The sequence below is a fragment of the Delphinus delphis genome, chromosome X (genome assembly GCF_949987515.2).
Source record: "Delphinus delphis chromosome X, mDelDel1.2, whole genome shotgun sequence".
Classification (NCBI taxonomy): Eukaryota; Metazoa; Chordata; class Mammalia; order Artiodactyla; family Delphinidae; genus Delphinus; species Delphinus delphis.
The window spans coordinates 65026007-65050515 of NC_082704.1; the positions used below are offsets into that span (position 1 = coordinate 65026007).

Consider the following 24509-nt stretch of genomic DNA (forward strand, 5'->3'; position numbering starts at 1 on the left):
TTCTTCACATTTATCCCAGTGACTGAAAGATGCAAATGTATTTGCACAGGGCCTGACACATGCAAGATAAAGAAGATATTGCTTTTATTCTCAAGATATGTATATCTAACTTGTTTATGGCTCAATTTTCTCACCTGTAAAACAGGAATAATAAAATTGTGTTTGTTGTGAGGCTTAAATAAAATAATTCATGTAAATTGCTTAGCATAGTATCTGGCACATAGTAGGGACTCAAAAAATATCAATTACTTGAAGACGAGCTATTATTTATAGATGAGTTTCACAGTTATAAATGAGAAAGAGAAATACAAACATATGCAGGCTGAACAATACACTGCTTAATAACCAAGAGATCACTGAAGAAATCAAAGAGAAAATTTAAAAATACCTAGAAACAAATGACAGTGAAAACATGATGACCCAAAACCTATGGGATGCAGCAAAAGCAGTTGTAAGAGAGAAGGTTATAGCAATAAAATCCTGCCTTAAGAAACAAGAAAAGTCTCAAATAAACAACCTAACCTTACACCTAAAGCAATTAGAGAAAGAAGAACAAGAAAACCCCAAAGTTAGCAGAAGGAAAGAAATCATAAAGATCAGATCAGAAATAAATGAAAAAGAAATGAAGGAAACAGTACCAAAGATCAATAAAACTAAAAGCTGGTTCTTTGAGAAGATAATATTGATAAACCATTAGCCAGACTCATCAAGAAAAAAAAGGGAGAAAACTCAAATTAATAGAATGAGAAATGAAAGAGGAGAGGTAACAACGGACACTGCAGAAATACAAAGGATCATGAGAGATTACTACAAGCAACTATATGCCAATAAAATGGACAATGTGCAAGAAATGGACAAATTCTTAGAAAAGCACAACCTTCCGAGACTGAATCAGGAAGAAATAGAAAATATAAACAGACCAATCACAAGCACTGAAATTGAGACTGTGATTAAAAATCTTCCAACAAACAAAAGCCCAGGACCAGATGGCTTCACAGGCGAATTCTATCAAACATTTAGAGAAGAGCTAACACCTATCCTTCTCAAACTCTTCCAAAATATAGCAGAGGGAGGAACGCTTTCAAACTCATTCTATGAGGCCCTGTCACCCTGATACCAAAACCAGACAAAGATATAACAAAAAAAAGGAAACTACAAGCCAATAACTCTGATGAACATAGATGCAAAAATTCTCAACAAAAAACTAGCAAACAGAATCCAAAAGCACATTAAAAGGGTCATACACCATTGGGTTTCCATGGTGGCGCAGTGGTTGAGAGTCTGCCTGCCAATGCAGGGGAAACGGGTTCGTGTCCCAGTCCAGGAAGATCCCACATGCCGCGGAGTGGCTGGGCCTGTGAGCCATGGCCGCTGAGCCTGTGCATCCGGAGCCTGTGCTCCACAACGGGAGAGACCACAACAGTGAGAGGCCCGCGTACCGCGGGGAAAAAACAAAGGGTCATACACCATGATCAAGTGGGGTTTATCCCAGGAATGCAAGGATTCTTCAATATACGCAAATCAATCAACGTGATACACCATATTAACAAATTGAAGGAGAAAAACCATATGATCATCTCAATAGATGCGGAGAAAGCTTTCGACACAATTAACACCCATTTATGATAAAAACCCTGCAGAAAGTAGGCATAGAGGGAACTTTCCTCAACATAATAAAGGCCATATATGACAAACCCACAGCCAACATCGTCCTCAATGGTGAAAAACTGAAAGCATTTCCACTAAGATCAGGAACAAGACAAGGTTGCCCACTCTCACCACTCTTATTCAACACAGTTTTGGAAGTTTTAGCGACAGCAATCAGAGAAGAAAAGGAAATAAAAGGAATCCAAATCAGAAAAGAAGTAAAACTGTCACTGTTTGCAGATGACATAACATTATACGTAGAGAATCCTAAAGATGCTACCAGAAAACTACCAGAGCTAATCAATGAGTTTGGTAAAGTAGCAGGATACAAAATTAATGCACAGAAATCTCTTGCATTCCTATGCACCAATGATGAAAAGTCTGAAAGAGAAAATATGAAAACACTCCCATTTACCATTGCAACAAAAAGAATAAAATACCTAGGAATAAACTTACCTAAGGAGACAAAAGACCTATATGCAGAAAACCATAAGACACTGATGAAAGAAATTAAAGATGATACAAACAGATGGACAGATATACCATGTTATTGGACTGGAAGAATCAACATTGTGAAAATGACTCTACTACCCAAAGCAATCTACAGATTCAATGCAATCCCTATCAAACTACCACTGGCATTTTTCACAGAACTAGAACAAAAAATTTCACATTTTGTAAGGAAACACAAAAGATCCTGAATAGCCAAAGTAATCTTGAGGAAGAAAAATGGACCTGGAGGAATCAGGCTCCTGGCCTTCAGGCTATACTACAAAGCTACAGTAATCAAGACAGTACGGTACTGGCACAAAAACGGAACTATAGATCAATGGGACAGGATAGAAAGTCCAGAGATAAAGCCATGCACGTATGGTCACCTTATTTTTGATAAAGGAGGCAAGAATATACAATGGAGAAAAGACAGCCTCTTCAATAAGTGGTTCTGTGAAAACTGGACAGCTACATGTAAAAGAATGAAATTAGAACACTCCCTAACATCATACACAAAAATAAACTCAAAATGGATTAAAGACCTAAATGTAAGGCCAGACATTATAAAACTCTTAGAGGAAAACATACGCAGAACACCCTATGACATACATCACAGCAAGATCCTTTATGACCCACCTCCTAGAGAAATGGACATAAAAACAAAAATAAACAAGTGGGACCTGATTAAAATTAAAAGCTTTTGCACAGCAAAGGAAACCATAAACAAGATGAAAAGACAACCCTCAGAATAGGAGAAAATATTTGCAAAGGAAGCAACTGACAAAGAATTAATCTCCAAAATTTACAAGCAGCTCATGCAGCTCAATATCAGAAAAACAAAGAGCCCAATCCCAAAATGGGCAGAAGACCTAAATAGATATTTCTCCAAAGAAGATATACAGATTGCCAATAAACACATGAAGAATGCTCAACATCATTAATCATTAGAGAAATGCAAATCAAAACTACAATGAGGTAACACCTCACACCAGTCAGAATGGCCATCATCAAAATATCTACAAACAATAAATGCTGGAGAGGGTGTGGAGAAAAGGGAACCCTCTTGCACTGTTGGTGGGAATGTAAGTTGATACAGCCATTATGGAGAACAGTATGGAGGTTCCTTAAAAAATTAAAAATAGAACTACCATACGACCCAGAAATCCCACTACTGGGCATATACCCTGAGAAAACTGTAATTCAAAAAGAGTCATGTACCACCACAATGTTCATTGCAGCTCTATTTACAATAGCCAGGACATGGAAGCAACCTAAGTGTCCATCGACAGATGAATGGATAAAGAAGATGTGGCACATATATACAATGGAATATTTCTCAGCCATAAAAAGAAACGAAATTGATTTATTTGTAATGAGGTGGAGGGACCTAGAGTCTGTCATACAGAGTAAAGTGAGTCAGAAAGAGTAAAAGAAATACCATATGCGAACACATACATATCGAATCTTAAAAAAAAAAGGTTATGAAGAACCTAGGGGCAGGACAGGAATAAAGACACAGACCTGCTAGAGAATGGACTTTAGGACATGGGGAGGGGGAAGGGTAAGCTAGGACGAAGTGAGAAACTGGCATGGACTTATATACACTAGCAAATGTAAAATAGATAGCTAGTGGGTAGCAGCCGCATAGCACAGGGAGATCAGCTCGGTGCTTTGTGACCACCTAGCAGGGTGGGATAGCGAGGGTGGGAGGGGGACGCAAGAGGGAGGAGATATGGGGATATATGTATATGTATAACTGATTCACTTTTTTATAAACAGAAACTAACACACCATTGTAAAGCAATTATACTCCAAAAAAGATGTAAAAAAAAAAAATGAGGAGAAAGGACTAGAGCGTTTCAAGCAGGTGGAGTGGCAAAACAGAAGGCATGGAGATGAGGAATTGTAAAAGGGCCCCGTTTACTGCTCAGTGATGAAAGACCCAAGGAGAGTGCCTCAAACTTGAAAAGGCAACCCAGACCTTGTTGGCACTGAGATATCTAGAAGTATGATATTTCATACTTTGCCAGGGAAAGGGAAACAGACCCCTCCCAACCTGTGCTATTTCTGGGGAAGGGTTATGTGACAGGCCATAGAGGTTCTGTTGAGGGTGACTGTGAGAGTTGCACATAACAGGTCTCAAAGCCTGAGCTTTGGCAGCAAAATGAGGCTGCAGCTGTGGCAGCAGATAAATTTGAAATTGGGCCCTGCCAGACTGGAGAAGCTGTGCTGTGGTAATGGCTTGCTGGAACAAGTGCACACAAAGTAGCTTAGTTTTACCCCTTCTGTTCTAGCACTAGCCTTTCCATCTTTTGCCCTGGCTCCTAGTGGTGGTGACTCAGGGGATTAGGCCCCAACATTACACCCAGAGCTCCAGGAGTGCTGAATGGTCCCTTCTAAGTTGCTCTCAAATCCCTTGCTGTTTCCTGTTGGGTTCCCAGGAATTCTGAAGGAAAATGACCACCTAAGGGATTTCTCTATGACAGCAGTCAGGCACATCCCATATCCTTCCAGGCACATTCACGTTTCCTTCTTCTCTCCTTCTTTATTCCAAAAATCCCCTCACCCTTCTCCAGTTCTCTGGGGAATGTCCCTTCATCCAACCCCTCCAACACAACCCACCCTACTGGGGGCCTAGACTCTGAAGTTAAGGGTAGGTAGAGGTTGAATGGTTAGACGCTTGGTGGAAGAAGCCATTGCAATATTCTTCCCCAAACTTCAGAGCGCCCTCTCGGTACACATAACTACCCTAAAAGGCGTGGGAGAGTGATGTCCAGCTGCGTGTCTGCTGGGGGTGGAACGCATCACTGGCGCGGTGGACTGGGCTGGCTGCAAGAATGCGGGGTGGGGGGTGGGGGTGGGGAAGGGGGTGCGCGCCCTTTATGACAGGTGGCCGCGCAGTGCGCGCTCCCGGGCGCCTGAGGGGAGGGAGGGACAGACGGACAAAGTGGGAGGGGGCACATGGGAAGGGACCGTAGAGAGGGTAAAGAGAGCACGGGAGGAAAAAAAGAGGGCTGTGGTGGGGAAGGGAGGTAGAGGGGGGATCGCGTCCAGCAAGAACAGCCCTGTTGGAGGAAACAATGGCAGGGGCAATAGCGATGGTGGCAGCCGAGGCAGTCCCACTCTGGGCACCTTTCTGAATGGGCAGAGGCAGATCGGGGAGAAGAGGAGACCAGGCAGCGCCCGCAGAGGCTCTGAGAAAAGCGGCGCGGGAGGAGAAGGGGGAGGAGGAGGAGGTGGAGAAAGGCCGGGGGGGGAGGAGTGGGCAAGAGACAGGGGGAGAACCCGGGAAGGAAAACCAGTAGCATCAGCAGCAGCAGCAGCAGCAGCAGCAGCAGCAGCAGCAGCAGCAGCCACCGCCACAGCAGTAGCAACATTTAGCAATAGCTTTAACAGCGATAGCGACAGTAGCAGCCGCCCTCCTTCTCTCTCCTTCCCGCGGACGGCCACAGCGACCGCACTGAGCAAGGCTCCAGCGCCGCGCGCGCAGCCCGCTAGTGAGATAGCTCCGGCCCGAGCAAGCGGAGGTGCATGCTGAGAGCCGACTCCAGGAGCAGCCGGCGGCCGCTGAGGCGCTGAGTTTCAGGGCCAGAACCTGATAGCTCTGAAGCCATCTAGCATCGCCGCAGCGGCGGCGCCTGAGGGAGACAGTCGCGTCCACCTGGCGGGCCCGGCGCATGGAGCTGAGGCAGAGGCGGCGGCGGCGGCGGCAGCAGTAGCAGCAGCGGCGGCGGCGGGGGCAGCTCGAGCAGCTGCGGCGACGGCGGCAGCCCAGCCTTGACTGCGGCTGCTCTAGCCCCAGCGCCCGCTGCTTGAGCCCGCCGGCAGCGTGCACCTCGGGAGTCGGCCCGGGAGGTGAGTATGAGCGCTGCCATCCAGCCCCCTGGCCTTCTCGCCGGCTTCCCAGTTGATGCAGGGTGGCGGCGGCAGGGGGTGGAACGAATTGGGGGAAGCCGAGCGAGAAGAGGAAGGGAAAACAGAAGGGAGGACGTCTGTGTGAGAATGGCGTGCGTGTGTCTGTATACGAGGGAGTGAGGCCGCGAGGGCGAGAGATCCCGGCTAGCCCTGACAGGCACTGCAATCTAGGAAAGGCCTCTGTGCTTGCGCCGGCGTGTGTGGGGTGGGGGTGGGGGGGAGGGGAAACGAGCGGGCTGGAGCCGCCGGGCTCAGAGCCGGGCGGCTGGGGCCAGCTTAGTGCCGCTTCCCTTCGGGCCGGCTTTCAGGAGATCCTGTCTGGGGAACGGGCACTAACACTGCACGCTCCGGCGGGAGCGGGCAAACGCACGCGGCGGCGGCGACCGGGCGTCAGGGCCAAAGCGGCAAAGGTGCGAAGCGCGGTCGCCGGCGGCTCCCGTGCGCGCTGGGCTGCCCTGGCGACCACAGAGCGCCCCTGAGCACGCGCCACCCGACCAAGGCCGCGGGCGGGTCTAAGTTGGGGGCCTACCGAGCCTCACCCGGCTTGTCACCTTTGCATAATTGGCCCGCGGCCCCTTCCCGCTCTCGGTGGCAGTCGAATCGACGCTTTCCTGCGTGGCTTCTGGCGCTTCGCTCTGCCGCGCCCCGCAGCACACGTCCGCTCCGCTCTCGCACACCCGGTGGGGCGGGGAGGCCGCGAGCCCGCTCGGGGAGCGGGGCCAGGCTCCGGGAAAGTGTGGAAAACGCGCCGCTGAGTTGGCGCCGTTCTGCTGAGGAATCCAGTGGTTTCAGCATGACTGCTTCTGTCTGTCTGATCCGTGAGGGACCGAATAACCCGCTCAAGGTTTTCTGTCTTTTTTAGAAGTTAAAAAAAAAAATTGGCATACCCATTTCGACACCAGCACATTTGATTTTCTTTGAGCTTCTGCATTTTGGAATAAGTGGGTTTCGTATTTTGCTTCTGGGTTTTGGCTCCCAGCATATTGTTGAATTCTGTGCACAGCAATATACTTAGCTCTGTGGCCTTTTCCTAACATTCCATTTTCTACACTGTTATCTGAAAAGACATGATTTGTGTGTAGGGCTGCCAGGGCTGTTTTTAAAAAGCATCTAAAGCACTTTAACCTGGGATTTGAGTATCTCCTTGGTTGTTTTTGGTGGAGGAGCAGGGTGTGCTGATAGTTGCCGAGATATTTTGCTTGGTGAGCAAAGGTGCTCCATGGTTTTTTGTGAATTATAGAGATCATTTGGGTTTCGGGGAATGAATCTCCCTTACATCTTTTACACATAGGGTAACATGACCAAACGTTTTATTTACAGCCATGACGTTCTCATGGCTGAGGAGAATTTACACTTATTTAAAACATATTTTTAGAAGGGAACAAAAAAGGCCTAAGTAACTGTCATTTTACATATTAACTGGGAAACCGGCTAATCAAATAAAACTGGCTGAGTGTCTGAAACTCTATCCCAGTGAAATATGTGGCTGTGAATATAATTAACCATCTGTCTAGTGAGCAATTTAAATTTGGGCTGGTACATTTTTATTACAGTGTCTAATTTCTGGAAGACTTGGACATTTTACCCAACAGTAACAACAAAAACGTAGTCACTTACTAGGTCAAAGATTCACTTGTGTGATGGTGGGATTTCCCTTCCTCTTTCCCACACCTCATCTCTACTAGTCCCCATACTCCCTGACCTGGGAGGTCAAAACAAACCTCTTGCTTTTGCAAATGGCATATTTACAATAGAGGAACTCAAACTAGGCATGGCAGCTAGTAATTAGACATTTTTGTTTCTTGGAAATACCTTCCAATATTTTACCTCCCACAGAACCTAGATAAATTGCATGCATTTGAGTTGAAAAAATATAATTCTTTGTGCACATGTGTTCAGATGGAGTAGGGTGATTCAACAAAATTTGTCTTGAAATTTGATTCTGTTCACTTTCTCTTATTCTAATTATCCACAGCTCTCCCCTAGCTGTCCCAACTGCCCTTCCACACCCCACAGACACACACTCACATACAAAAAAAACATATCCTTTTGTCCTTATAGCCAGTTTTTTAGGTTAACAATATTCAGATCTGTGATTTTAACAGTATGATGAGAAACTGCTTTTTTTGGGGGGGAGTCAACAGTGTAAGATAGCATAACATGAAAGGACATCGTACATATTGTTAAAATGTTCCCTATGATGTGATTTTAACCAAAAATTTATTATGAGGGAAAAAAGAAATAGATTTTGGGTAAAAAGAAATAGATTTTGGGTGGAGATGAAATGGCCCTGGGAAGATTAGATTTCAGAGACCTCCACCAAATAGCTGTTGTTAACACAACACAATGTAACATAACATAACATAATTAAAATGAACCACGGATTGATTGTGCAGTGAGCTAGAGAAAGTCATTTAAAGGAAAATGCTTTTAAAACAAATATTTGGCTAAATAAAAGCTCTGATAAATGGGTAACAATTATGTAAGCACATGGTAGAATTTGACATATGTCAAGTCTGTTAAATAAATCAACCTGTTCAGTGAATAAATATTCTATGCATCAATGCATTTTAAAACACGCACACACACACAAGCAAACCTATTACACCCTGTTGCCAAAGTCAAACAAGTGCAGAACACTGCCGCTTTCTCTCTGTTTTACCCAATCTGTCTCTCTTCCCTTTTCCTTTTTTTCCACAATTATCTGATTACCTGTAAACTACCTAGTGAGCAGAGAGAGCTAAAAATGTGGTGGTGTTGCCTGTGTTTAGGAGGTGGGAAAAGAGAGGTGAGAAAAGTGATAAGGGCTGGATTTTAAACACATATGCTCATGGCTTTCTGACACAATCAACGGTGGAGATCCCAGTCTCACAGAAGTATTTGCTTAGGAGACGGACTAGCCTAACCAAAGAATCATTGATTGCAGTTTCTGTGCTCCTAAGTCCAGTTCTAGTGAATACTTTCTTTTTCTCCAAACCCTTTGCTAGGGAACGTGTTCCTTTTGGTCTCATTTTATATAGATAAGCACTATGTCTTGATGTCTTTCCCTCTCTTGTTCTCTGGTGGAAAAAGGACTGATGTCTTCAGGACCAACTACTATGTACATAATCTTAATTTTTCTAAAAGGAACTTCAATAAGTCATCTTCTCCATCCTCAGTAAGATGATTTTGACATAAGCAATTATCTACTATTTTCTCAAACACCCCAAAGTCCCATTTAAAAGTTATACCTCTCTCCCTCAGTAGCCCATTTTAAGTATTACACAGCCAGCCTGAGCAAGAAGTTGCTCCTAATGTTTAACCTGAGGAGGTATAGAGGTTAGAGACCAAGATTATACTGTGGGCCTGACTACTAGAGTAGTGCCAAGCTATCTTCCATTGACAAAAGGCATAGAGATTCATTTTGTTTGGGGGAAGTTAAAGCATTTCCTCTAAGTTAAAGCATCCTAGTAAGTAGGATGGTCATATGTTGTGGTTTATACCTGTTGTCCCAGCATACTTATTTCACTCTCAACTGTCCCATTTTGGACAAAAAAATTCTGTGGTCACCCTAACTATAAGTCACCTTTAAATCAAACTGTGCTTCTTGATTTGGGGAGATGGTTATATTTGTAAAACTTGCATGAGCTTTGAAGGTGTCATAGTCCCTAATAAGCTCAGTCTGTCTTTTTCCTAGCTAAGAAGCCTTTCTGGAGGTAAAATCCCAGAAATGATTCAGGCTTTGGGCTTGACGGAATTGGATTATTGGGCCTAAAGACATCCCTCCAAAATGCCTTTGTGCACACACACACACACACACACACACACACACACACAGAGGTGTTGTCTGCATGCTGGAGAGTGGCTGATCTTACTTTCATGAAAGACTGGTAATAGGTTATAAGCTTAAAACATATCAGGAGGCATTTAGGTTTAGAAAGATCATCCTGACCATAGTAGTTCTAAGACAAAAGAGGGTGGTACCAATTGAGGTGTGAATTCTTCTCTTTTTATTTTATTTATTTATTTATTTGCCATTCCATGCGGCATGCAGCATCCTAGTTCCCCGACTAGGGATCGAACCCAGGCCCCCTACAGCAGAAGCACAGAGTCCTAACCACTGGACCTCCAGGGAATTCCCTGAATTCTTCCTTTCTTAAATTTTTTTTATTGGAGTATAGTTGATTTACAATATTGTGTTAGTTTCTTTTTAGAACACGTTTTGAGAAGTACACAGGTAAATCTCTGTCCAGAATAGTTTGCATGTGGTCTTGTCAAATATACAAATAAAATTTTAATATACATATTTATATTACATATACAGTAAGTCCCCTACATACGAAACTTCAAGTTGCGAACTTTCAAAGATGTGAACATGCGTTCGCATGTCCAATCACGTAAGTTAGTTCACGTGTCTGGTGTACATTGTCACGTGCATGCATACTCTACAAGTGGTTGTCCTTTTGTGTACTTTACTGTACAGTACTATATAGAGTACAGTAGTACAGTGTCTTTATTTCAAGCCCAGGATGTCCAGAAGCAAGCGTAAAAGCAGCGGTGATGTAGCTGGTACTGCTAAGAAGTGGCAGGCGATAACGATGGAAACAAAAGTGAAAATAATTGAGAGAGACAAAAGGAAGAAGTAACTGAAGAACCGAAGAGATTCACGAAGCAGGAAATGGCAAGGGAATTTTCTTTATTTGAGGAGGCACTGTTAGTTTTGAGGCACAGGACCCAGACCTAGAATGGTACACGAAGGTTGCAGCAACCTTTCAGGATGCAATCCAGTGCTACCGTGTCACCTACGACGAGAAAAAAAGAGCTACTACCCAGACATCACTAGATCGTTTTTTCACGAGGGTAGATAGAATTGAATCCAACAAGGAACCAGAACCTGTGCCATCAACGTCAGGCATGAGTGAAATTGCAGCTTGCCCTCCATCTGCTATTGCTGACGATCCTTCAGCTCTACCATCTCCCACCTCCTCTCCCTCCTCCAGTCAGTAACTCTTCTTGCCTGTTCACTCGATGCCAGCCCCTGTATGCCAGCTGTTGTACTGTACTACTGTACTTTGCAAGGTACTGTACTCTAAGATTAAAAATGTTTTCTTTTTTTGTTTGTTTTTTATGTATTATTTTTGTGAAAAGTATTATAAACCTATTACAGTACAGTACTATATAGCCGATTGTGTACCTAGGCTAACTTTGTTGTACTTACGAACATATTGGACTTACGAACGTGCTCTCGGAATGGAACTCGTTTGTATGTACGGGACTTACTGTATTATGTATATTTCCATTTGCCTTTTGTGGAATGGACAACACTACTTTTTAAACTGCCTTCCAGTCTTAAGTGTCTGTGATTGGCTTTCATTGATCTAGGGTTAGAGTCAAAAGAGACTATGGCCCACAGGCCAAATCTAGCTTGCTATGGAAAAGGAAATAATGTAGACATGAAGAAAATGTGAAGCCATTTAGAGTTGCTTTTACAAATGTTTTCAAGCTTCCTCTTCATAACTGAGCTTTACTTAGGCCAGTGTTAAAATGAGTCCACATTTCCTGAACACATGTCTGTCAGCTGATATCTAGGGTTTGGGAGATTGTCCAGAACCTGGTGGGGTGGCAGGGGGATGACCCCAAAAGTGAAATCCACATGTGGATTTTGTTTGTTTGAGTCAAAATGTCAATAGTGATCTTTTCTTTCCTGCCTATTACAGTAACTTAAATTTTGTGGTGCTAATAAATTCTTCCTGTCTTCCTTTCCAATATTTGCCATGTCATTCCAGGCATCCATGTGATTTATTAACCCAGAGACCAGGTCTCAGCAACTTGCTTGAACAGAGACCTGCTGTCTCTTTAGTTACTAAATAACTGGAACACATTCTGAAGAAGAGCTTTACTGAGTAGGGGAGTAGAAAAAGTAGGCCATCACTGTCTAGCTCAGTGGTTCCTAACCTTTTTTTTTTTGGCATGAACCCCTTTGAAAATATGATGAATGCCAAGGATTCTCTCTTCAGAAACGTGCTCATTTAAATATATGACACTTTCATACACTTTCAGAAAGTCCAACCATGCATTGTGAGTTAAAAACCTCTGCACTAGCCTTTGCCCAGTTCTTACAGTAATTCCTGTCACATGGCTGTCATGGTCAAGGTAACTTGAAACGGAAGACATGAAAATGACTCTTCCAAAAAAGGCTGTTATTAGTATACTTGTGGTTCACAGCTACTGTTATAAGCATTTTTCTGATTAGCCTTCACAGGCATTTTTTATTATGAAAAAGAGTCACTTACACTCATTTTGACATTACTATTCTCACCAAAAACAAGTCAAGTCTAGTTTCTCCAAATCCTTGACTTGTCAACTTTCAGATTCTTAAAAATGTCTGTTCAGCACTCACCCTTTACAGGTTCATTATTAATATATAAAATACATTACATAAAAGCTCACTCATGCTTACCTACCCCCATCTCTCTCTCTTCTTCATCTCTCGCTCTATCTCTATATATTCCTCTTAGCCAGTGGCCTTGACAAAAATAGGAAGCTCTTGTTAGCACTGATTGTTAAGTACAGTGATGGAGCCAGAGAGGGAGGTGGTGTCCAGATATCTTCATAAGGACGACCCTTGGGACTCATGGGCCTTTTGCAGTATTAGCCATCCTGGAGATCTAACATCATATATTAAAGGCAAAGCTCCTTAACCTCTGCAAACATGAATATATGTCACATCTGTGCCATGCAGTTGTGATGGTAGGAATATGTGGTATTCCTGTCCATGAATAAATGTTTCTTGCCTGTCTCTTTGCTTCTTTTCTTAGCAGTTTGGGGTATGGCAGAGTATGAGGGCTAATGGAATTCTAAATCTGGATGGATCTATTAATGATCATTTCTAATTCAATTCAGCAAACATTTATTGAGCATCTACTATGTGCTAAGCACTGGGATACTGGGGAAGAGAAAAGAATAAAACAGATTCTCCTGTCTTATAGAAAATTAGTTTTGTTTCTGGCTGGGTCTTTTTACCATCTTTATTAATTTACCTTACCCCTTTTCTAATTTAATGCATTTTTCTATTATTTCTACACTCTCCCTGTTAGAAAATAAGTATAAATGCCCTCTTTTCTAATACAGCAGGAAATTCCCTACCAAACAGTTACCTCTAGCTAAGTTGAGACAAGATTTCCAGCCTCCATGGCACAAATGTTTCTGTTCTTATTGCTGCATTGGCTTAGCAGGCCCCATTTAATAGGGAGTAACATGTTTCTTTTCCCTGCAATTCTGAGGCAAGATTTCTATCATTGATATCATTGGTGATGTGGAATTGCAGATAGCATTAGCCATGATGTGTTGACCATTGACTCAAGATTTTAGTCCTTAGTTATTGACTTCTGACTAATGAATTGAATGTACTCTGCAAAAAGCCAGTTGTCCATCTTTGAGTGGGTTAGTTTTTAACTCCTAGTTGGTGATTATATTAGTTTTCTATAGCTGCTGTAACAAATTACCAAAAACTTAGTGGTTTAAAACAACATAAATTTATTATCTTACAATTCTAGAGGTCAGGAATCTGAAATAGGCCTCCCTGGGCTAAAATCAAGGTGTGAGCAGGGCTGAATTCCTTTCTGGAGGCTGTAAGGGAAACTCCATTTTCTTGTCTTCCAGCTTCTAGATTCTGCCCACATTTCTTGGTTCACGGATCCCCCTACATTCTCAAAGTTAGCAATGGTGGATTGATTCCTTACGTTGCATCACTTCAATCTTGCTTCCATCGTCACATCTCCTTCTCTGACTCTCACTCTTCTGCCTCCCTCTTCCACTTTTAAAGACCTCGGTAATTACATTGGGTCTACTTGGATGGATAGTACAGGATTATCTCCCTATCTCAAGGTTAGTTGATTTGCAAACTTAACTCCATCTGCAACCTTAATTCCCCTTCTGCCATATAACCTAACATATTCACAGATTATAGTAATGACCCTACTTTGGAGGGTCATTACTCTGGCTACCACAGTGACTTGATTTTTTTTCTTTCCATTTTGAAATAGTTATAGATTCACAGGAACTTGCAAAGACAGAGAGGTCCTGTGTAATTTTTACCCAATTCCCCCAATAGTTATATCTTATACGACTATAGTATAAGACCAAAACCATGAACTTGATATTAGAACAATGGGTTTGTTTAGTTCTGTGTCATTTTATCACATGTGTAGATTTGTGTACCACTACCACAATCAAGATAAAGTACTATTCCATCACCAGAAAAGATCTGTCTTGTGCTATCTCTTTATTGTTTTTTATAGTCACACTCACCCCCCTCACCTCCACTATTCCTAACCCCTGGCAATCACTAATCTTTTTAAAATATAAATCTATAGTTTTGTCACTTCAAAAAATGTTAATATAAATGGAGTCATAGAGTATGTGACCTTTTCAGGTTCGCTTTTTTCACTCAGCATAATGCCCTTGAGATCTATCCAAGTTGTCTTCTGTATAAACAGTACATGCCTTTATAATGTTGAACAGTATTCCATGGTATGCATGTATCACAGTTTGTTTAACCATACATGTTAGGGACATTTTGGTTGTCTCCAGTTTTTTGCTATTACAAAGAAAGCTGTGCGGGTTAGTGTACAGTTTTTTGTGTGAACATGTTTTCATTTCTCTAGGGAAAATGCCCAGGGGTGTGATAACTGGGTCATATGGTAAGTATATGTTTAGTTTTGGTTTTATTTTTTTGCGGTACGCGGGCCTCTCGCTGTTGTGGCCTCTCCCGTTGCGGAGCACAGGCTCTGGAAGCACAGGCTCAGCGGCCATGGCTCATGGTCCTAGCCACTCCGTGGCATGTGGGATCTTCCTGGACCGGGGCACGGACCCATGTCCCCTGCATCGGCAGGCGGACTCTCAACCACTGTGCCACCAGGGAAGCCCGTATATGTTTATTTTTTTAAGAAACTGCAAAACTGTTTTCCAGAGTTCCTGTACACAACTTATCACAGTCTACTAGTATCAACATTTTACCTGTTTAAATAAACCTTACCTCTCTTTAAGTCCTTTTCTCCTCCCTCATTTAAAATATTATAGTCCTAGATATTTCCTCACTATATATTTAGAACTATATCAGACAGTGTTATAATTTTTGTTTCAACTGTCAAACATAATTGAGAGAACTCAACAGGAGAAGCAAAGTCAATTGTATTTACTCTTACTTTTACTCTCTGTTGTTCTTCCTTCCTTCTTGAGGTTTCAAGATTCCTTCCTCTATATTTTTCTTTCTGTTTAGAGAACTTCCTTTAGTCATTCTTTTAGTGCAGGTTTGTTAGCAGTGAATTCTCTTGGTTTTTCTTCATCTGAGAATTTCTTGATTTTTCCCTGCATTCCTGAAGGATATTTTCACTGCATATAGGATTCTGAGTTGACAGTTCTTTTCTTGCAACTCTTGAAAAAGGTTGTGCCACTCCCTTCTGGTCTCCATGGCTTCTGAAATCTGCTGTCATTTGAATTGTTTTTTCCCCTGTTAGTAAGACATCATTTCTCACTGCTTTCAAGTTTTTTAAAAAAAAATGTCTGTAGTTTTCAAAAGTTTGACTCTGATGTGCCTTGGCATAGATTTCTTTGGTTCATCCAGTTTGGAATACTCTTAGCTTCCTGAATATGTAGGTTTATGTCTTTTGCTAAGCTTGGGAAGTTTTCAGCCATTATTTCTTTGAATACTTTTTCTGTCCTGCCTTCTTTATCCTACTGTTCCAGGCCTCTTATAATGACAGGAAAGTTAGATATTTATTTATAGTCCCACAGAGACCCTGAGACCCTGTTCATTTTTTTTTCAATCTAATTTTCTTTGTTGTTCAGATTGGATAATTTCTATCATTTTATCTTCAAGTTAGCTGATTCTTCCCTCAGTCCTCTTCATTCTGTTGTAGAGCACACATATTGAGATTTCTAAAAGAATTTTAGTTATTGTATTTTTCATTTCTAAAATTTCCACTTGGTCCTTCCATATATCTTGTATTTCTTTGCTGAGACTTTCTATTTTTCATTTGTTTTAAGAGTGTTTGTAATTGATTATTGAAGCATTTTTATCATGGCTGCTTTAAAATCTTTGCCAGATAATTCTAACATCTCTGTCATCTTGGCTTTGACAGCTATTTGCTTGCGTTTTTCATTTAGCTTCAAATATTTCTGGTTCTTGGTATGATGAGTGATTTTTAACAGAAACCTGGACATTTTTGTAGTACATTATGAGACTCTGGATCTTATTTAAACCTTCTGTTTTAGCTAACTTTTTCTGATACTGCTTCAGCAGGGGAAGGGAGTGTGCTTGCTGCCTTTGTTATTGCCAGGTGGAAGTGGAAGTTCAGGTTCCCCACTCAGCCTCTGTTGACACTTGGAGGGCAGGGCTTCTCATTACTTCCAGGTGGGGGTTGGAATTCAGTCACATTTCAAGTGCTTAATACCCATATGTGGTTAGTGGCTACCATATTGGACAACACATACATAGAACACTGTCATAGGAAGACAAGGGGTGGGGAAGGGAGCTTGGTCCGATAAGAATTGAGGTTTGGGGTTAGATACTGTGGCACAGGTAGAATACGACAAAGACCTAGTTATTGGATTTGAGGTCTGTGGCTGGGGTTTGTTTCCAAAGCCTGAGGTGCTATGAATACTACAGAGATATGGGTACAGGGAACTTAACTGGACATTATCGACCCAGTAGAGTTGATAGAAACTATAGCATAGTATTAACCAAGTTTCTTCCTCTCAATCTTTGTAAGAGAGGTGGGGTGACATGTTGCAGATTCCTATACCATTCCATTTGGTTAAAGGGAAATTCTCCCCTATTGGGAAGAAGTTTGTTTATTCATAGCAACAAACTCCACCTCCATGACTGAAGTAACCATTGACTGAAGAAATATTAACAGAAAAGAGTAGGTTATGAAAAGGGTATTCATTTGATTTGTAGAATCTAGGGTTTATTTGGCATGTTGGTGGCCCCTGTGTTCTGATACTTGAGGCTTCCAGCATGCTCAGCCAGTTGGGAGCATTTGTGAAAGAGCTCTGTCCTTCACAGAGCTCCGTGTTGACTTGGCACTTTTTTTGTCCAAGGCCTAGAGAGTCAGTAGACCCTGTTACACAGCTTCTTTGTGCACTGGCATAACTGTTGCCTTCTCAAATCTCTCTTTGCTTAGACTTGTAGAAGTGTCCTTAATGTAGAGTCAGTGTTCACAGTTTCCCCTAGGGGTAGTTCAGTAACATTTTCCCTTATTGGATCTCTATATTTGGAAATACATCTTTTGAGTGTTTGCTTTTATGGACTGCCTATGTACTTTATCTCTCAGCAAGGGAAGAGGTGTACCCATTGTCTATTGAATATATGTTATATGTATGGTACATAAGTCACATTGCCTTTTCCCATAGCAAATCCTATATTTGTAAAGCTGTGGCCTTGACATGTTAAGATGTTTCATAAATGACACAGTAAAACCATTTGGCTAAATAAGTGAAAGAAAGGGAATTGTGCAGTGCTACAATGAGTTTTTCAGATTTATGTGGTTTGACTTAAAGCTACACAAAAATGCATACTCATCTGAGGGAGACGCAGTTTGGAAGTTAGGCTGTAAAGAGAGAGATAGGCATACTTTATAACACAAGGTCAAGGTATAGGTTGTAAATCCAGGACCGTGGCTCACCTAGATCCTTCCATATGTGTATTTGTGGGGAAGAGGTTTGTTACTCTTTGTTCCTGGTTTGTTACTCAGAGATATGGAGATAATATAGTGGGAGCAACCAAAATCCCGATTTGTTACTTTGTCTCTCAAGAAGGCTGCAAATACACCACTTAATTTTGAAGACAATGATCACTAGTTAAGCAGAGGGGCCAAAGGACCAGGATACTGTTATACAGATCTGGGAAGAGAACCTGGAATCAGCCTTCCTTGCCATTGATCTCACCCTTTTCCTATAAGCCACTGTTTTTGCCCTATTTTAACAATGCTTTGGTAGCTACACGTACATATATTTAGCACCTGAATAAATGGAAAGACCCATTTGTTTAGATAAGGTGGTAATGTCATGATATTTCTGACCCCAATGACTCATGATTCATCAAGGACAAGTCACTTCTAGCCAACCACTGAGAGATGATGGAAAGCAGGTAGGTGGACTAATCTCTCCTTTTTGATTCTCACCTCTACCATTTTACCCTCAGGTATGACTTTGATATCATACAGCACTGAGCACCATTGGTTAATGGAGGCCTAAAATGGATGCAGCTAATGCCCTGAATGGAGTTCCTTTATTTTCTGAAAATTCACTTTATTAGCAGAGGACTTTTGTTTGTTGGAAGATGTTTAATCACAGTTTTGATTTCATTACTTGTGATCAGTCTGTCCATATTTTCTATTTCTTCCTGGTTCAGTCTTAGAAGGTTGTACCTTTCTAAGAATTTGTCCATTTCTTTCAGGTTGTCCATTTTATTGGCATATCATTGCTTGTAGTAGTCTCTTGGGATGATTTGTATTTCTGTGGTGTCAGTTTTACTTCTTCTTTTTCATTTCTAATTTTATTGATTTGAGTCCTCTCTCTTTTTTTCTTGATGAGTCTAGCTAAAGGTTTATCAATTTTATCTTCTCAAAGAATCAGCTTTCAGTTTTATAGATCTTTACTGTTTCTTTTTTTCATTTCTGTTTCATTGATTTCTGCTCGGATCTTTATGATTTCTTTCCTTCTACTAATTTTGGGTTTCGTTTGTTCTTCTTTCTCTAGTTGCTTCAGGTGTAAGTTTACATTGTTTATTTGAGATTTTTCTTGTTTCTTGGGGTAGGATTGTATTGCTATAAACTTCCCTCTTAGAACTGCTTTTGCTGCATCCCATAGGTTTTAGGTCATCATGTTTTCATTGTCATTTGTTTGTAAGTATTTATTAAATTTCCTCTTTGATTTCTTCAATGATCTCTTGGTTATTTAGTAGCATATTGTTTAGCCTCCATGTGTTTGTGTTTTTTACAGTTTTTTTCCTGTAATTGATTTCGAATCTCATACCACTATGGTCAGAAAAGATGCTTAATATGATTTCAATTTTCTTAAATTTACTGTGGCTTGATTTGTGACCCAAGATGTGATCTATCCTGGAGAATGTTCCATGTACACTTGAGAAGATAGTATATTCTGCTGTTTTGGGATGGAATGTCCTATAAATATCAATTAAGTCTATCTGGTCTAATATGTCATTTAAGACTTGTGTCTACAAATTCAATGCAATCCCTATCAAATTACCAATGGCATTTTTCACAGAACTAGAACAAAAAATTTTACAATTTGCATGGAAACAAAAAAGACCTTGAATAGAAAAAGCAATCTTGAGAAAAAGAAAACAGAGCTGGAGGAAACAGGCTCACTGAGTTCAGACTATACTACAGGGCTATAGTAATCAAGACAGTATGGTACTGGCACAAAAACAGAAATATAGGTCAATGGAACAGGATAGAAAGCCCAGAGATAAACCCATGCACATATGGTCACCTAATCTATGACAGAGGAGACCAGAATATACAATGGAGCAAAGACAGCCTCTTCAACAAGAGATGCTGGGCAAACTGGACAGCTACATGTAAAAAAATGAAATTAGAACACTCCCTAACACCATACACAAAAATAAACTCAAAATGGATTATTTAAATCCATTATCTAAAATCCAAAATCTAAATGTAAGGCCAGACACTATAAAACTCTTAGAGGAAAACATAGGGAGAACACTCTTTGACATAAATCGCAGCAAGATCTTTTTTAACCCACCTCCTAGAGTAATGAGAATAAAAACAAAAATAAACAAATGGGACCTAATGAAACTTAAAAGCTTTTGCACAGCAAAGGAAACCATAAACAAGACGAAAATACAACCCTTAGAATGGGAGAAAATATTTGCAAACAAAGCAACTGACAAAGGACTAATCTCCAAAATATACAATCAGCTCATGCAGCTCAATGTCAAAAAAAGCAATCCAAAAATGGGCAGAAGACCTAAATAGACATTTCTCCAAGCCAACAAACACATGAAAAAATGCTCAACATCACTAATTATTAGAGAAGTGAAAATCACCACTACAATGAGATATCACCTGACACTGGTCAGAATGGCCATCAACACAAAATCTGTAAACAATAAATGCTGGAAAGGGTGTGGAGAAAAGGGAACCCTCTTGCACTGTTGGTGGGAATGTAAAATGGTATGGTCACTGTGGAGAACAGTATGGAGGTTCCTTAAAAAAACTGAAAATAGAACTACCATGTGACCCAGCAATCCCAGTACTGGGCATATACACTGAGAAAACAATAATTCAAAAAGACACATGCACCACAGAGTTCATAACAGCACTATTTACAATAGCCAGGACATGGAAACCACATAAATGTCCATCAACAGAGGAATGGATAAAGAAGATGTGGTACATATATACAATGGATTACTACTCAGCCATAAAAAGGAACAAAATTGGGTCATTTGTGGAGACATGGATGGACCTAGAGACTGTCATACAGAGTGAAGTAAGTCAGAAAGAGAAAAACAAATATCGTATATTAATGCATATATATGTGGAATCTGAAAAAATTGGAATAGATGATCTTATTTACAAAGCAGAAATAGAGACACAGACTTAGAGAAGAAATGTATGGATACCAAGGGGCAAAGTGGAGGGTGGGATGAATTGGGAGATTGGGATTGACATCTATGTATAAAATAGATAACTAGTGAGAACGTACTGTTTAGCACAGGGAATTCTACTCAGTACTCTGTGGTGACCTAAATGGGAAGGAAATCCAAAAAAGAGGGGATATATGTATATATATAGCGATTCACTTTGCTGCACAGTAGAAACTAACACAACATTGTAAAGCAACTATACTCCAATAATAATCTAAAAAAAGAAAGAAACCAGAGGCCTGCCTCAGACAGCTGAGCCACATACTAGACAAGAACACCCTCAAATTACTCTTTTAAATGAAAAGCCATCTGGGCATAATATGCACTGAAAGGAAACGTGTGATCCTAGGTATGCTCTTTATTTTGCCCTCTGTCCTTTTGGTCTTCCTCAGCCTTTCTCTGGTCTGCATTGCTCTGACTCCACTCCCAAGATTCCTCTAGAAGGCCCTTAGTAATGAGCTTCTCCCTTCTCCATGTGTTTTACTTATGGCACTGAAATCCTGGGTGTCACACAATGTAAGGCAGCATTGGCTACAGTGAGCTCAGAGGAGGATGCTAGGGCTACCAGCTGTTTCTAGACCCTCAGATAGAAGGAGTGCTTAGGCAGCTGGGATAGCCTGAGGTGGGAGAGGCAGCAGTGGATGATAGGGCAGAGAGCTGCTATCTGGGCTTGTTGCGGAGATGGCCAGCTGAGAGAGACAGCTGTGTGTTCAGTGGTCCTGAGGAAGTAAAAACTAAGATTGGTATGTCTTCTTTAGGAGACAGTTATGTTAAGGGACCATAGGCACTAAAGCTGCCAAAAATAATACACCCTCTCTTCTAGAGGATTCAAAGGGCTCCTATGTTTTATTTCATTTGACCTCACAAACAACCTCATGGACTTAGGAAAGGTAAATATTGAAGACCACATAGGACAAATTGCTTCTCCTCCCTGGGCCTCAGAGTTTTCAAACTGTGAAATGAGGGCTTGGTCTAGAGCTAATCTCCTAGGTCTTTTTCCACAGCGACAGTTTCCACAATGGTAACTTTTTCCAGATGGGGAAGTTGAGTCTCAGATACTTTAAAGTGAATTTCCCAAAGCCACACTGTAAATCAGGGACAGAGTGATAACTACAGGCCAAGCCCCGATTCCTTCCCTTAGATTGCCCTATCAGTGGTCTCTTTGAATAGTGAGGTAAGGGGGTCTTTCACTTCCGAACACATGAAGCCTGTGCTCATCCATTCCATTTAACACTCTCCCTCGCCTTCACAGCCCACCCCCCCTCACTTATCAGCAGAGCCTTTAACCTTCCACTTGATGTTGCCCGGGATCCATATCTCCTTTGACTATAGCTGCTTTCCTGGCATATTGTGTGGCTGGATGCAAGGTCATTGCTACCCTTAGAGAGCTAAGTGTGGAGCCAGCACTTTAGTTACCTCAGCCAAGGGAGGCTATGGCTCCTGGGTGTGGCAGAGGGTCAGGGTAGGAAGAGCCATTCAAAAATATATTGTGAGGTGCCCACAAAAAGCAAGGACGGCTGCCGGAAAAGGGCTGCCAGAAGGGGCCATGGGGGAAATCAAGAGACAGTGAGTTGATAAAAGCAAATGGATTCAATTATCAATCAGAACGCAGCAAAGAGCCGAGATGACTGAGCTTTCTTCAGAGTTGGAGGATAAAGTGGCATTTCTGACTGTGATGAGGATTTAGCTTGGGGAAGGGCAGTAGGGGAAAAATGAAAAGCTTTTATCTTCAGCAGGTTCAGCTTTTGTAGTAAGACATTTAGATTAAGAAATGTTGTGTGCTGAGTACTGTGAGGGAATAAATTCAGAGAGCCATATTCCCCATATGATTCCTGGAAACCAGTAGGAGTTTGGCTCAAGAAGGGATGGCAGAAGGTGATTTGTGGTGTTGTAACAGCCGCCTTGGAAGCCAAGATGGAAAATTTGTCCCTGAAAGGCTAGGTAGTTGGAGGAGACTCACTGAAAGTTTCTGTCCGGAGAAAATCAATGAAACAGAGTAGGGTTTTAAATACATATGGTGGGGGATGGGGGATTGAACACCCAAAAGCACCCATCTTGCAATGGGTTCATTCATTAAATCTTTGGCTTATAGAGTTTGTTAGCTTCGGGCCAAAAGTTCCTGAGGCTCCAAGAGCCTCTCTGTATCTCATCCTGGTGACCCCCTCTTTCATTTTTCTTTGTCTTGTTACTTTTTTCTCTTTTCCATTTCCCTAGTTTTGAGATTAAATTCACTTACCTTTTATCAAAATAATCCATGAACATTTCAGATTGTGAAAAATATGGAAAAGAAATAATCAAATTTTGCTTTTAAAAATGACTTACATTTTATTTGGAGTGATTAGAAAAATACTGAAGAACATTTAGAATCAGTAATACAACAAACACACCTAGATCTTTACTCAGAATTGACAAACTTAACATTTTTTTATTGTGGTAAGAACATTTAACATATCTACCACTTAACAAATTTTAAGTTTACAGTACAGTATTGTTAACTATAGGCACTATGTTGTACAGCAGATCTCTAGAATTCATTCATGTTGCATAACAACTGTTACCATTTTTTTTACATCTGTATTGGAGTACAGTTGCTTTACAATGGTGTGTTAATTTCTGCTTTATAACAAAGTGAATCAGTTATGCATATACATATGTTCCCATATCTCTTCCCTCTTGCGTCTCCCTCCCTCCCACCCTCCCTATCCCACCACTCTAGGTGGTCACAAAGCACCGAGCTGATCTCCCTGTGCTATGTGGCTGGTTCCAACTAGCTATCTATTTCACGTTTGGTAGTGTGTATATGTCCATGCCACTCTCTCTCTTTGTCACAGCTTACTCTTCCCCCTCCCCATATCCTCAAGTCCATTCTCTAGTACGTCTGTGTCTTTATTCCTGTCTTACCCCTAGGTTCTTCATGACATTTTTTTCTTAATTTCCATATATATGTGTTAGCATATGGTATTTGTCTTTCTCTTTCTGACTTACTTCACTCTGTATGACAGACTCTAGGTCCATCCACCTCATTACAAAGAGCTCAATTTCGTTTTTTCTATGGCTGAGTAATAATCCATTGTATATATGTGCCACATCTTCCTTATCCATTCATCCGATGATGGATACTTAGGTTGCTTCCATCTCCTGGCTATTGTAAATAGAGCTGCGATGAACATTTTGGTACATGACTCTTTCTGAATTATGGTATTCTCAGGGTATATGCCCAGTAGTGGGATTGCTGGGTCATATGGTAGTTCTATTTGTAGTTTTTTAAGGAACCTCCATTTTGTTCTCCATAGTGGCTATACCAATTCACATTCCCACCAGCAGTGCAAGGGTGTTCCCTTTTCTCCACACCCTCTCCAGCATTTATGATTTGTAAATTTTTGATGATGGCCATTCTGACTGGTGTGAGATGATATCTCATTGTAGTTTTGATTTGCATTTCTCTAATGATTAATGATGTTGAGAATTCTTTCATGTGTTTGTTGGCAGTCTGTATATCTTCTTTGGAGAAATGTCTATTTAGGTCTTTTGCCCATTTTTGGATTGCGTTGTTTGGTTTTTTTTGTTATTGAGCTGCATGAGCTGCTTATAAATTTTGGAGATTAATCCTTTGTCAGTTGCTTCATTAATCCTTTGACATTGCTTCATTGCAATAGTCAGTTGCAACTATTTTCTCCCATTTGAGGGTTGTCTTTTGGTCTTGTTTATGGTTTCCTTTGCTGTGCAAAATCCTTCAACTTTCATTAGGCCCCATTTGTTTATTTTCGTTTTTATTTCT

General features: G+C 41.3%; 1 protein-coding gene across 1 annotated transcript in view; it reads left to right on the plus strand.

Annotated features, from left to right (window-relative positions):
* The first annotated feature begins 5938 nt into the window (after window positions 1–5938).
* Window positions 5939–24509, plus strand: part of NEXMIF (neurite extension and migration factor) — a 143505-nt gene continuing 124934 nt past the window's right edge. Inside the window, exon 1 of the mRNA XM_060002151.1 lies at window positions 5939–5994. The gene's annotated coding sequence lies outside the window, so the exon portion shown is untranslated. The remainder of the gene's footprint in view (window positions 5995–24509) is intronic.